The following is a 10,614-nucleotide window of genomic DNA, read 5'->3' on the forward strand; positions in this document are numbered from 1 at the left end:
CACAGGTCCCACGGCTAGAGCCGCCTTCCAGGATTCCAGGAAGGGCTGGGCAGCAGTGGGGAGCACTGTGTGGACCACTGGGTGCGGCACGTGCAAACCCTCCATCAGTTTTCCCAATTAATCAATCAACCTAATGAATAAGGTCTCACCGGGCCCAAGATTATTTCAGGCCTTTCTCCGCCTCCAGGCAGGGGTGCCTCAGAAGGCCAAGAGTCCAAGAGACAGGCTCCGAAATGGGTAGCAACAGAGTCTGCATCCACCAGTGTGTCCCTGGAGGCCACTAAGGGTCAGGCACTCCAGAGTATTTGTAGGAAGAAAAAGGAAACAATCACATTCAGATGAATAAGCCAGGCCCTGAGGAAGTATGAGCTTCCTCAGGGCCTGGCTTATTAGGAGCAGAACTTCAGAGATGCCCCAGGACACCCAGAGCAGCCTCAGTCCTAGAGAGAAAGAAACTGGGCCATGGAGAGGCCAGAGTGGCTGTCAACAATCGAACCCAGACCACCTCAAAACCTGACACTGATGCTAGTCTTCCGTCTGTTCCTCAAGTGCCCCGGCAGGAGAGTGCCGGGAGCCCCGCACAGGCAGCTCCCTTGGCCTCACGCCCCGCCCTGACTCCTCTCTAAGCTAATGGGGGGGGGGGGGGTGCCATTTCCTCCTCTGGAAGCCTGCCTCTGCTCCTCACCTAGGGAGGAACCCCGATCCTACATTCTGCAATGACACTCACTGCTTATTACAGCTCATTTGCTCCTTCCCTCCCCACTCACTGACCCATCCATTCAGTCAGTCCGCCAGCGCTCACTGAGTGACTGCTACACCTCATGCTCTGAGGATCCAGCAAAGGGACACAGTGAGCTAAGTTCGGAAGCTAAGTTATGGGCAGTGGGACAATACGTCAGGAGAACCACAAATCATAATGTAATGTGAGTAGCAACGAGGAGTGAAAATCAGCAGGGAAGAGGCGGGGAGAGAGACAGGTCACAGAGAGAGCAGCAAGAACAAAGGCCCTGAGATAGGACCCAGCTTGAAATGTTCTCCGAATGGTACGGCAACGGTGAGCAGAAAAGCCGGGCCTGAATCTTGTGGGGCCTTGGAGGCTTTTTGTGAGATGAAGCCACGGGAGGGTCACCAGCAGGAAAGGGTCATGATCTGCTCCAGGCTCCCTCTGGCTTCTGTGGGGACTGACTGTGGGCAGTGGAGAAGGGAAGAGTGAGGAGACTGGTCGGAGATGAGGGTGGCTTGAATTGGGGGTGATGATGAAAAAGCATGAAGGGTACCAGGTTCTCGTCCGAAGGCAGAGCAACAGGCTTCCCAGACCCAGTGGATGTGGAGGGAAAGGACAAGGGGAGCCAGGATGGTACCGGATTCTTGGCTCCGTCCAGAGAGCGAATGGGGCGCCAGTGACAGGGTTACTGGAGGAGAGGGGTGGTTTACCTGTCTCTGTGTGGCTCTTTTGTCAAGGTCTGTGTACATGCCAGACCGAGCTCGGTAAGAGAGCCTGCTGTGTTCGGTTCTGGGCCTCATGGCCTCAGCTCAGGGCTCACGGAGGAGTGAGCGCTTGACCCTATTGGTAGGGTGGTTAAGAGTGGGCAGGAAAAAACAACACAACGGAACTCATCTCCGTGATAACAAGTGCATGTTACTTCTGCAGAAGAACAGAATATAAACTGTTTCCAAGTCAATTAAAAAATCTGGCAAACCCAGTGTTGGTGAGGATGTGAAGCAGCGGCCGGGCATGTACACAGGCACAAGCACCTGGAAAGATGCGGGGCGGCGTTCACTGACGGTGACAACCCCCCACCCTCAGACCCAAGCAATGCACCCTGCACACGTTCCCTGGAGAAACACGTGCCTGCGCGCACCGTGGATGCATTCAAAGAGGACGTTCGCACTAGCACGGCAAGAGACCGAGAACGAAGTTATGGTTCAGTCACATCATAGAATATCACACAGTAATGAGGGTGAACAAACTGCCAATATGGGTGACCATGTGGACAAAGGGTGAGAGAAGGCAGACACAAGCGGGGACATGCAAAGATCCCATTATTGTGAAGTTCAAAAGCAGGCAAGGCGGCAATCTAAAATTCAGGGATGTACTCCTGATAAAAGCTACCCAGAGAAGCAGAGACACGGTGACCCCCCAGATCAGGGGAGTGGACACTACTGGGGTTGTGGTCAAGAGGGTGATGGGGGCTTCTGAGCTCTCTGCCTTCGCCCTGGCATGGGAAAGTGACTGCTCCCCTTATCATCTAGCAACCTGACCTGTGCCCTTAGCCACTATTCTGTGTGTACATGGCATTTCAGAGTCAAATAACCTGGGGCTATGGAAGTGTGGGGGAAGTGGTAATGGGGCTGTGGAGGCCCCTGCAGACAGCAGAGGAGGGGTCCCTAGAGAGAGAGGGGGGCTAACTCCCTTGGGAGATCCTCGCCTGGGGGCTGATACACAAAGAGGCCTGTCCTCCTGCAGTGCCCTACTTTTCCCCCAAGCCCGGCACTGACTGAGGAGGGAAAGGCAGAGGGAGGGGAGGAGGGGGAGGAGAGCCAGGACAGGAGGCCACTTCCCTGGTGTGGGAGTGGCTGAAACCAGACTGGGGAAGCCAGCCGAAACCACAGCACAATGCCGCTTTATCAGGAGTTTCCAAGCTGGGGCACCTGGGGAGAAAGGAGGGAGGGCCGAAGAGAAAAGCATGTGGGGACTCCACCAGGTCACCCCACCTGTCAAGGTGCTCTCCTTCAAAGCTCTGCTGCAGCTGGCCTGGACTGAGGACACAGTAGAGGCAGCGGGGAGGGGGAGGGAGAGCTTCCTCATCCCTCAGGCTTAGCCGGGCAGGGGCAGGGTGGAGGCGGTGTGCCCTAGTGGCTGGAGCCAGAGTGGGCAGCCAGCAGCCTGCAGCCAAATCCCAGCCCCACTGGCTCTGTGACCCCAGACAAGTCGCCCAGGTTCTCGATTTCCTCCCCTATAAAAGGGGAATAGTAACACCTACAACTTGGGGGTACTGGGAAGATCCAGTAAGTTAGTTCACCAAAAGCACTCGAGCACTTTCTGTGAATACTAGCAATATAGAGTAACACAGATACTAATGCTGGCAGGCAACCATCTTTGAGCACTTGCTGTGCATTCTGCCTGATGATTATGCATTTATGAAGGCAAGATATCCCATGAAGAGATGCCATTAATGTCCCACTTTACAGATGAGGACACCGAGGCACAGAGAGTTGAAGTGACCTGTCTGGGACCACACAGCCATCAGTGGCAAAGCCAGCTCCGGAGTCCACGCACTCCACTGCGTCAAATAGGTCAAGAGCTCCAAATTGGAGCCCGGTAAGCCTGGGTTTGAGCCCTGGATCTGCCAGTCACTTGCTGTGGGGTTGCCAGCCTATGCTTCAGTCTCCGCTTCTTAAGGAAGGTAAAAGTGTCATGAATGGACAGCTCCCAGAGAAGGAAGCCCAGATGGCTTTCGACAAACACAAAGATGCTCCACTGTACTCATAGTAAAATCAGAGCTACAACAAGAGCGTTGGGTACCTACCTGAGAGGCTAAGTCTAAAGCATCAGGTAACACCTTGTCCGCATGGCCAGCACGTGAGGAAACCACAGCGCCCTCAGCCCTTGGGGTGGGGCACGTAAACGGGCACACACGCCCCCCGAGCACCACCAGTGAGCTCTGGGAGCACACACCCCGGACCCCCCAGCCCAAGTCCAGAGGCAAACCCTCAGCTGCACTCACAGGCACATGCAGCCCGGTTCAGCGGAGGGAAAGCCCGGAAGGCCCTGAATGGCCATCTGCAGGGACACATGTGCCACAGAACGTGACACAGCCACAGCAAGCACAGGACAGCACTCTGTCCTGACACAGAATTTAAGAGTGAAAAGTGCAAGGGGGCAGGACAGAATACAAACACGCGAAGTCAGCGCCGCTGAAGTAAAAACGAAGGGGGGAGAACACATGCAGGAGCAAGTACCACAGGAAAGAGAACGAGGGCTGGCCCCTGGGAGGGGACCGCCGGCCAGGGTGAGCGAGGAATGCCCTTGTCACCGTGTACCCTTCTGCGCTGTGCTCAGCGTTTCACTGATTATTTAGGACAGTAATACATGCATAAGGAGCAAAAACGTGCCTTCTGAAAATTAAAATGCAGGAAAAGAGAAATGAGGTTAATAACACCTCCTCCTCAGGGTCTGCGGGCGGTACCACCCTGATGACGGCCATAAGGCACGCACCCAGCGCCCAGTAAGCAGGAAGCTGGGTTAGTGCAGTGTCACTACAGGCTGGGAGCAGGTGAGGAGGAGGCTGCAGTCCAGAGGAGGACACTTTTCACCAGCTCACTGCACGCCAGGCAATGTGCCAGGTACTTCACAGCCTGATCTCCTCCAACCCTCCCAACAGGTTATGAACACCCCTTCTTTGGGGGTCCCCAGCTAGGGGAAGGGGGATCGGGCCAGGGCCCATGAGGCCCTGGCAGGGAAGTTGCCATTATTACCCCTGAGGATGGCAGCAGAGCACCTTGCACCCTAGGGAAGGTCAGGGCAGGGCCAGAGGGGGACCCATGAGACAGGCTGCAGTGAGGGGTCACTTCTGTTGTATCTGCCACCATTGGCTCCCCTGGACTTAGGAAAGCTCCCTTTCTGACCCTCCCGGCCCCCCCAACAACCCTTCCTGTGGGCCAAGGCAGCTGGCAGACAATGAGTCCCAGCCCCCGGATGGGTGGCTAGGGCGGGAAGGGTCCCATTTCCCCAACTGTGCCTTGGAAGGAGACTGCTTCCTGCTGGCTGCATCTGCGGCCACCCGGCTCGGCTGATGGGAGAAACAGCTGCTGGGGACACCCCGAGCGGCGTCTGGCCAGGAAGTCTGGTTCGCTCTGAGCCAGCAGGACAAGGAGATGTGAGGCAACAGACAAAAGAGGGAAGGGGCTTGTGGGGGGCCCTGAGGGAGGTAGGGACCCAGTGTCCAGAAACTACTCAGGTTGAACAGGCCCCAAGGAGCTTCCACCCAAAGAGCAGCCTGGGTAAGAACCAACTGAGCAGGAAGTGACCTTGTCTTATCAAAACCACTTCCAAATCACTGGCAGTAACTGTAATAAGCAGTGACTCTGGAGCCTGAAGGTGTGAAGCTCAAATCCTGCCTCTGCCACTTGCCTGCTGTGTGACTTTAAACAAGTCACAGACTCCCTGGGTCTCTGTTTCCTCATCTCTAAAATGAGGATAGTAACAGTCCTTAGTAGGTCACGAAAATCAAAGGAGTTACTGTGGGTAAAGTACTCATACTCTTGGCCAGCACACAGGACCCTCCTCCACCATGGCCACCCTCGTCCTATCTACCCTCTTCTGTTGGACTATCCCTCAGGTCTCCCTGCCAGCTGCCCCCCAAATCTGTCCCCAACACAGTAGCCTGAGCAGTCTGTAACAGGAAACCAAATACCTAGTAAAGCCCTCCAATGACTCCCCTCCCACACAGAGAGAAATCCACTCCCTCCCCTCAGCCTGAGAGCTGCCCCTCCCCCGCCCAGTTCCACCTGCCAAATCTCCCCCACCTCCCTGACCTCGATGCCTGCTCTGTCATGCTGGCCTCCTTGATAGTACTTGACCACCCCAAACTAACTTGGACCTCAGGGCCTTTGCACTTTCAGTACTCACTACCCGTCCTATTCTTTCCACCTTTCTAGGCCTGGCTTGCTCTCACTGATCAGATGCCTCCTCCAGAAAGTCCTCAGTGACTCCCCAGGCTTGGTCGGGCACCTCCTCAAGGATTCCTACGGACCCTGTGCCTCCCACAGCCCAGCCCTGACCACTCTGGGCTGTCACTGCCTGAGGACAGTCTGTCCCCCTCACTGTACTATAGTACGATGGGTCAAGGAGGGAGGGGCAGGGCCGGTGGTTCCGCTGGTCACCCAAAACCAATGGTGAGATGCACGAGAGTTGAACACGGCTTTGCCCTTCCCTTTCCAAGCTTCACCTCCTGCCTCCGTGCCTCCTTCCTGAGGAGGTTCAAGTCGGTATAATTTCCTTCCCCAACTATGGCCCTGGGAGAAGCCCCCCAAGGATACCTGGGTCAAAGTTGCAGCCACTACCCTGCATGCCCTAGAAGGCAAAGGTCAAAGCCCTCTGGGGCTCAGCTATGTGGGTCCCATGAACCATCTCCCCAGCTGTTCCCCAGCAGCCTCCAATGTCATAAAACCTACCATCTTATGGCTGAGTAAATCATTTCAGCAAGGGCCACCAAGTTGCCCAAAGCAGGACACAGAGCGAAGGCAACCTTCGAGTCCAGCCGGGAAGCCCACTGGTTCAAGCACTTAGGAAAGCTGTTTGGAAGGTCCAGTGAGACATCTGCCCAAGAGAGACTCTAGCCATGGTGCACAAGGAAACACCTTCAAGAAGGTTCACTGAAGCGCTGTTTGTTCCAGTCCTGATGGGAAACCACCTAAATGTTTAGCCACCAAAAGGTGAACGGAACTCCTGCGCGGCAAAATCACCAAAGGAAACACCTGGCGGCGAGGAAACGAATGCCTGTCCCAGACCCGCACGTCCACACGGACGTACCGAAGCCCTCACGCTGAGCGGGAGAAGCCGAGTGTTTATCCTGATCCCACTTACCCAGTCTGTTAACTGAAAGCAGCGGCGGCCAACCCTGGCGGGCTGGGAAAACCGCGTGCTGCTGCCGTCCCACCCCACACCACGAACCGGCATCAGAATCTCTGTGGTGGGCCCGGGCAACAGCGGTTCTGAAAGCTCCCTGGGTGACTGCAGTAGGCAGCGGTGTGCAGCCAGGGCTGAAGCTCTAGCATTTGTGAATACTGTCGAGGACAGCAAAGGTGTGGACGCCTGCAGAGAAACGCTGCGCACCAAACTCCGGTTCAGAAGCTGCCCCTGGCAGAGGACCAGGGGTGGGGGTGGGCAGAGCAGTGGAGCCTTTAACTGTATCCACTGCGTGTTCTGCCCCGGGCCCATGCCGGGGACGCAGGTATTTGGTGGAAGCTCCATTTTTTTCGATAGTCTGAAATATATCATAAGGAACAAAACTGGCACATAAAAAATTTCTTGACCACCCTGGTCAGGTGGCTCAGTCGATTGGAGTGTCATCCCATACACCAAAAGGCTGCAGGTTCAATCCCCAGTCAGGGCACATACCCAGGTTGTTCAGGGGTGGGGTGGGGGGAGTGGGCAACCGCTCAATGTTTCTCTTACATCAATGTTTCTCTCACTGTTTTCTCCCTTCCTCTCTAAAATCAATAATAATATATTGTCAGGTAAGGATTAAAAGATAATAAAAATTAATAAAAAGAAATCTCTTGCCCAAGGTCCCATAGCTGTAAGCGGCAGGGCAGGTACCAGAACAATGCCAAACCCCAACACTCCTTCCCTGTGCTGAGCCCTGAGATGCTGAGTGAGGTTGTACCACAAAGGCCGGAGACTGGGCTGGCCTCACAAGGTTGCCTGGAAGGTCCTCAGCAATGCTGCCAGAGCTAGGGGTAGAGTAGCTGCCCGAGAAGCCAGGAGGCAAGTGGAGAGAGACCCCTTCACCATCTCTGAGGCCCTCCCTAGGCAGCAGGAGCAGCAGCAGCAGCAAGACTACTGAATACACAGCACCTCCTGTATGCCAGGCCTTGGGCCGAGCACTGTACACTGTGCACCCTCACAGCAATTCTGTGAGGTAGCACTATCATGCCCATTTTGCAGATGAGGAAACTGAGGTCCAGAAAAGTTAAGCAACCTGCCCATGGTCACACAGCCTGAGACTGATGGGTCAGGACCACTCCCAGTACTGCTTCGCAGCTCCACAGACACGCAAAGCTACTCATCCGCCCCTGCTCCATCCCTCTCCAAGGCCAGGCACCCTAGTGGTCTCACACAGGCTACATGTGACCTAGAAGGCAACTTTATACCCATCCCCTGACCTCCCCTCAGAAACAAGACTTTTCTCTCTGTCTGGCTTGCTGATTCCCATCCCTCCTACTCATCCTTCAGAACTTATCCAGGGGGGTTGCCACAGTCTCCAGCCCAGGTTGGGGCCAGGATCTGGGCCCTCTCCTGGCTCACTGAACACATCTTCGTGGATTATGTCACCACTGGTGGAGATGTAGCCATGTATCACCAGCTGGGGGTCTAGGTTCAGTCTGCTCCCACCAGGGGACACTTGAGAGCCCTTGCGAGCCAGGGGCTCCACGTGTCTTATCCATTGCTGCGGTCCCAGCACCCAGCACAGTGCCAAACATTCAACCCTCAGTAACTGAGCATCCTCTGCCAGGCGGCGCTTCGGGTGGGGATTCAGGGAAGGAGTGACAAGGGCAACTCCCGCCCAATAAAGGGCTCACATTCTAGTGGAAGGGGATGACAACCAACAAGGTAAGGACAGAGTGAGGGCTGGGAAGAAAGCAACTGTGAGAGTGTCAGGGGAGGGAGGGCTGGGTGGTCCTGGTAAGGCTGTGAGTGACAAGAGTGAGAGGGGCAGGGTGGGGAATCGAGGCTCGGGGAACAGGAGGGTTAAAGACCTGGAGGGAGGCGTAAGCCTGTAGAGTTGAAGAACAGCAAAGAGGCCGGGGTATTTGGACCAAGGCAAGGGGAGAGCAGTAGGAAATGAGGTGGGGGAAGATAGAGGACCTGATGAGAGTTTGGGGTTTTTAGTACAGAGAACACCAACTCTGTACAGGGTACCACCCAAGGATATCTTCCCCAGCCAAGAGTCCACTAGACACACTTGAACTCTGGGCCACCCACAAACACCCGATCCCACAGGCCCAGGGAACCTCTCCTCCCAGATCACACCCTTCCACGGGGGCCAAACAGACAATCCTTTTCTGCTCAGGGAGTGGCCTGGCCTTGCCCAGTTGCCTGCTTCCAGAAACAGACCTTCAGCAGTCTACAATGCAGTGAGCAGGGGTAGGAGCTCTGGAATTCAGACCCAGGCTGGAATCTGTCTCTGAACCTCACTTTTTCTGCCTGAGAAGTGTATCTGGTACACACTTCACAAGATAGGAGTATAGAAGTCCAGGCACACGTGGTACCGCGGACAGTGTTAGGCCTCATTAAATATTAACCAATACTATGATTATTTAAGAGGCAGAAGACCGGAGAACTTGGGGCCCAGAACTTCAGGGTTCAAATCCCAGAGCACAACTTCCTCATCAGGTAACCCTGGACAAGTCACTTAGCCTCTTAGTAATGGCACCAACCCCGTAAGGTCGTAGTCAGGATTCAACATGCGAAGCGTTAAAGTGCTTTACCAGTGCTGCTATTTTCATTATTCGTGGAAGGGGCTCCCCTCTCCCCCACCAGCAAGCACCTTCGACCTCTCTCTTGGATGTCTTGTCCCTCCTCCCCAGCAACATGTCCCACTTGGGTTTTAACTTTTCACCCTTGGGAACATGATCTGTCCTGCAATCAGAGCCTGATCTCTGTCCCCTTTGGCCACTCCTCACCTTTGATCTCGCAGAAGATGCCCCCCAACCTATATCTCATTCATCTGCTCCGCTGGCTGCTGCATTTATCTTCCGACCCGCCGCCCCCATGGTTGTGACCTTTAACCCCCCTGAGGAGCACCCTCTCCTCAAATTATTTTGACCCTCCTTTTTTGATACTCACCCCAACCTCCTCTAACGCGCCCCCACTTCAAATTTTCAAACATTGCGCTCTCATAGGCCACGCCCCCTTTGTTGGTTTGACCTTTGACCTCCACACCTTCCCCCCCCCAGTGTCCACCCGGGACCCCCACCCCGGACACGACCCTTCCCACCATGAGTGAACTTTGACCCCAGCGGCCCCGCCCCCTACGTGCGTTACCCCACTCCCACAGCCATCACCCAGCCCATTCCAACCCCCTAGCTAGACCGCCTATCCTACCAGCTCGGTGCCGCAGTCACTCGCGGCCTAGCTGCTCGGACCGGAATCCCACGTCCTCGCGTCCCCCCTCAGCTCTCTTGCGCCGCCGCCAGCGCGGCCACTGCCGCCGCCATGTTGAATACCCAACGAACATCCGGGGCTTCCCCCCCCCATCACCGCCCACCAGTCCCCATAGCAACAGGGCGGATCGAGTTGTGGGCAGGGCCCGCTCAGGGGCGGGGCTGGACGCGAGCAGAGCCGGCTGTAGCCGCTGATTGGTAAAGACTATCCAATCGGAGACCTGTGGGCGGAAAATGCCAAGCCAGGATTGGGAAATTTGGAAAGGGTGCGGGAAGGCTGGTTCCCAACCCACTCGAGTTCTTAAAGGGGAAATGACTGTTCTCTGGTAACAGTCACTCCCACTTTCCTCCTAAAGGAGTTAGGAGGTGGAGGGCAGTATTGCACAATAAGGACGGGAAACAGTTCTAAAGCACCTACTATCTGCTGGACTCCCAGCCTGGTGCTTTACTTGCATTATCTCACTGAATACTCACTACAACCCGACTGTATTATTGATAACTGTTTTGCAGATAAAGAAACTGAGGTTCAGAGGGGCTAACTAACTGGTTTAGGATCCCAGGAAGTAAATACTGAGTCATGGACCTCTGTCTGTCAGAGTCCGGAAACTCTAACTGGAACCAAGACACTATTTGATCTTAATCTTTTAAATAAAATTTTAAAAGTTATTAATGTGTGTGTGAATACAATAAAAATAAAAATAAACCCCTTGCATCAGAAATCAG

General features: G+C 55.0%; 1 protein-coding gene across 2 annotated transcripts in view; it reads right to left on the bottom strand.

Moving 5' to 3' along the window:
* PAK4 (p21 (RAC1) activated kinase 4) overlaps nucleotides 1–9,963 on the bottom strand; it is a 44,577-nt gene extending 34,614 nt beyond the window's left edge. For both annotated transcript variants that reach the window (XM_037133091.2, XM_037133063.2), the window contains exon 1: nucleotides 9,833–9,963. The gene's annotated coding sequence lies outside the window, so the exon portion shown is untranslated. The remainder of the gene's footprint in view (nucleotides 1–9,832) is intronic.
* Nucleotides 9,964–10,614: the final 651 nt, after the last annotated feature.

Source organism: Artibeus jamaicensis, unplaced genomic scaffold, assembly GCF_021234435.1.
Source record: "Artibeus jamaicensis isolate MK-2021 breed Jamaican fruit bat unplaced genomic scaffold, CSHL_Jam_final contig_47, whole genome shotgun sequence".
Lineage (NCBI taxonomy): Eukaryota > Metazoa > Chordata > Mammalia > Chiroptera > Phyllostomidae > Artibeus > Artibeus jamaicensis.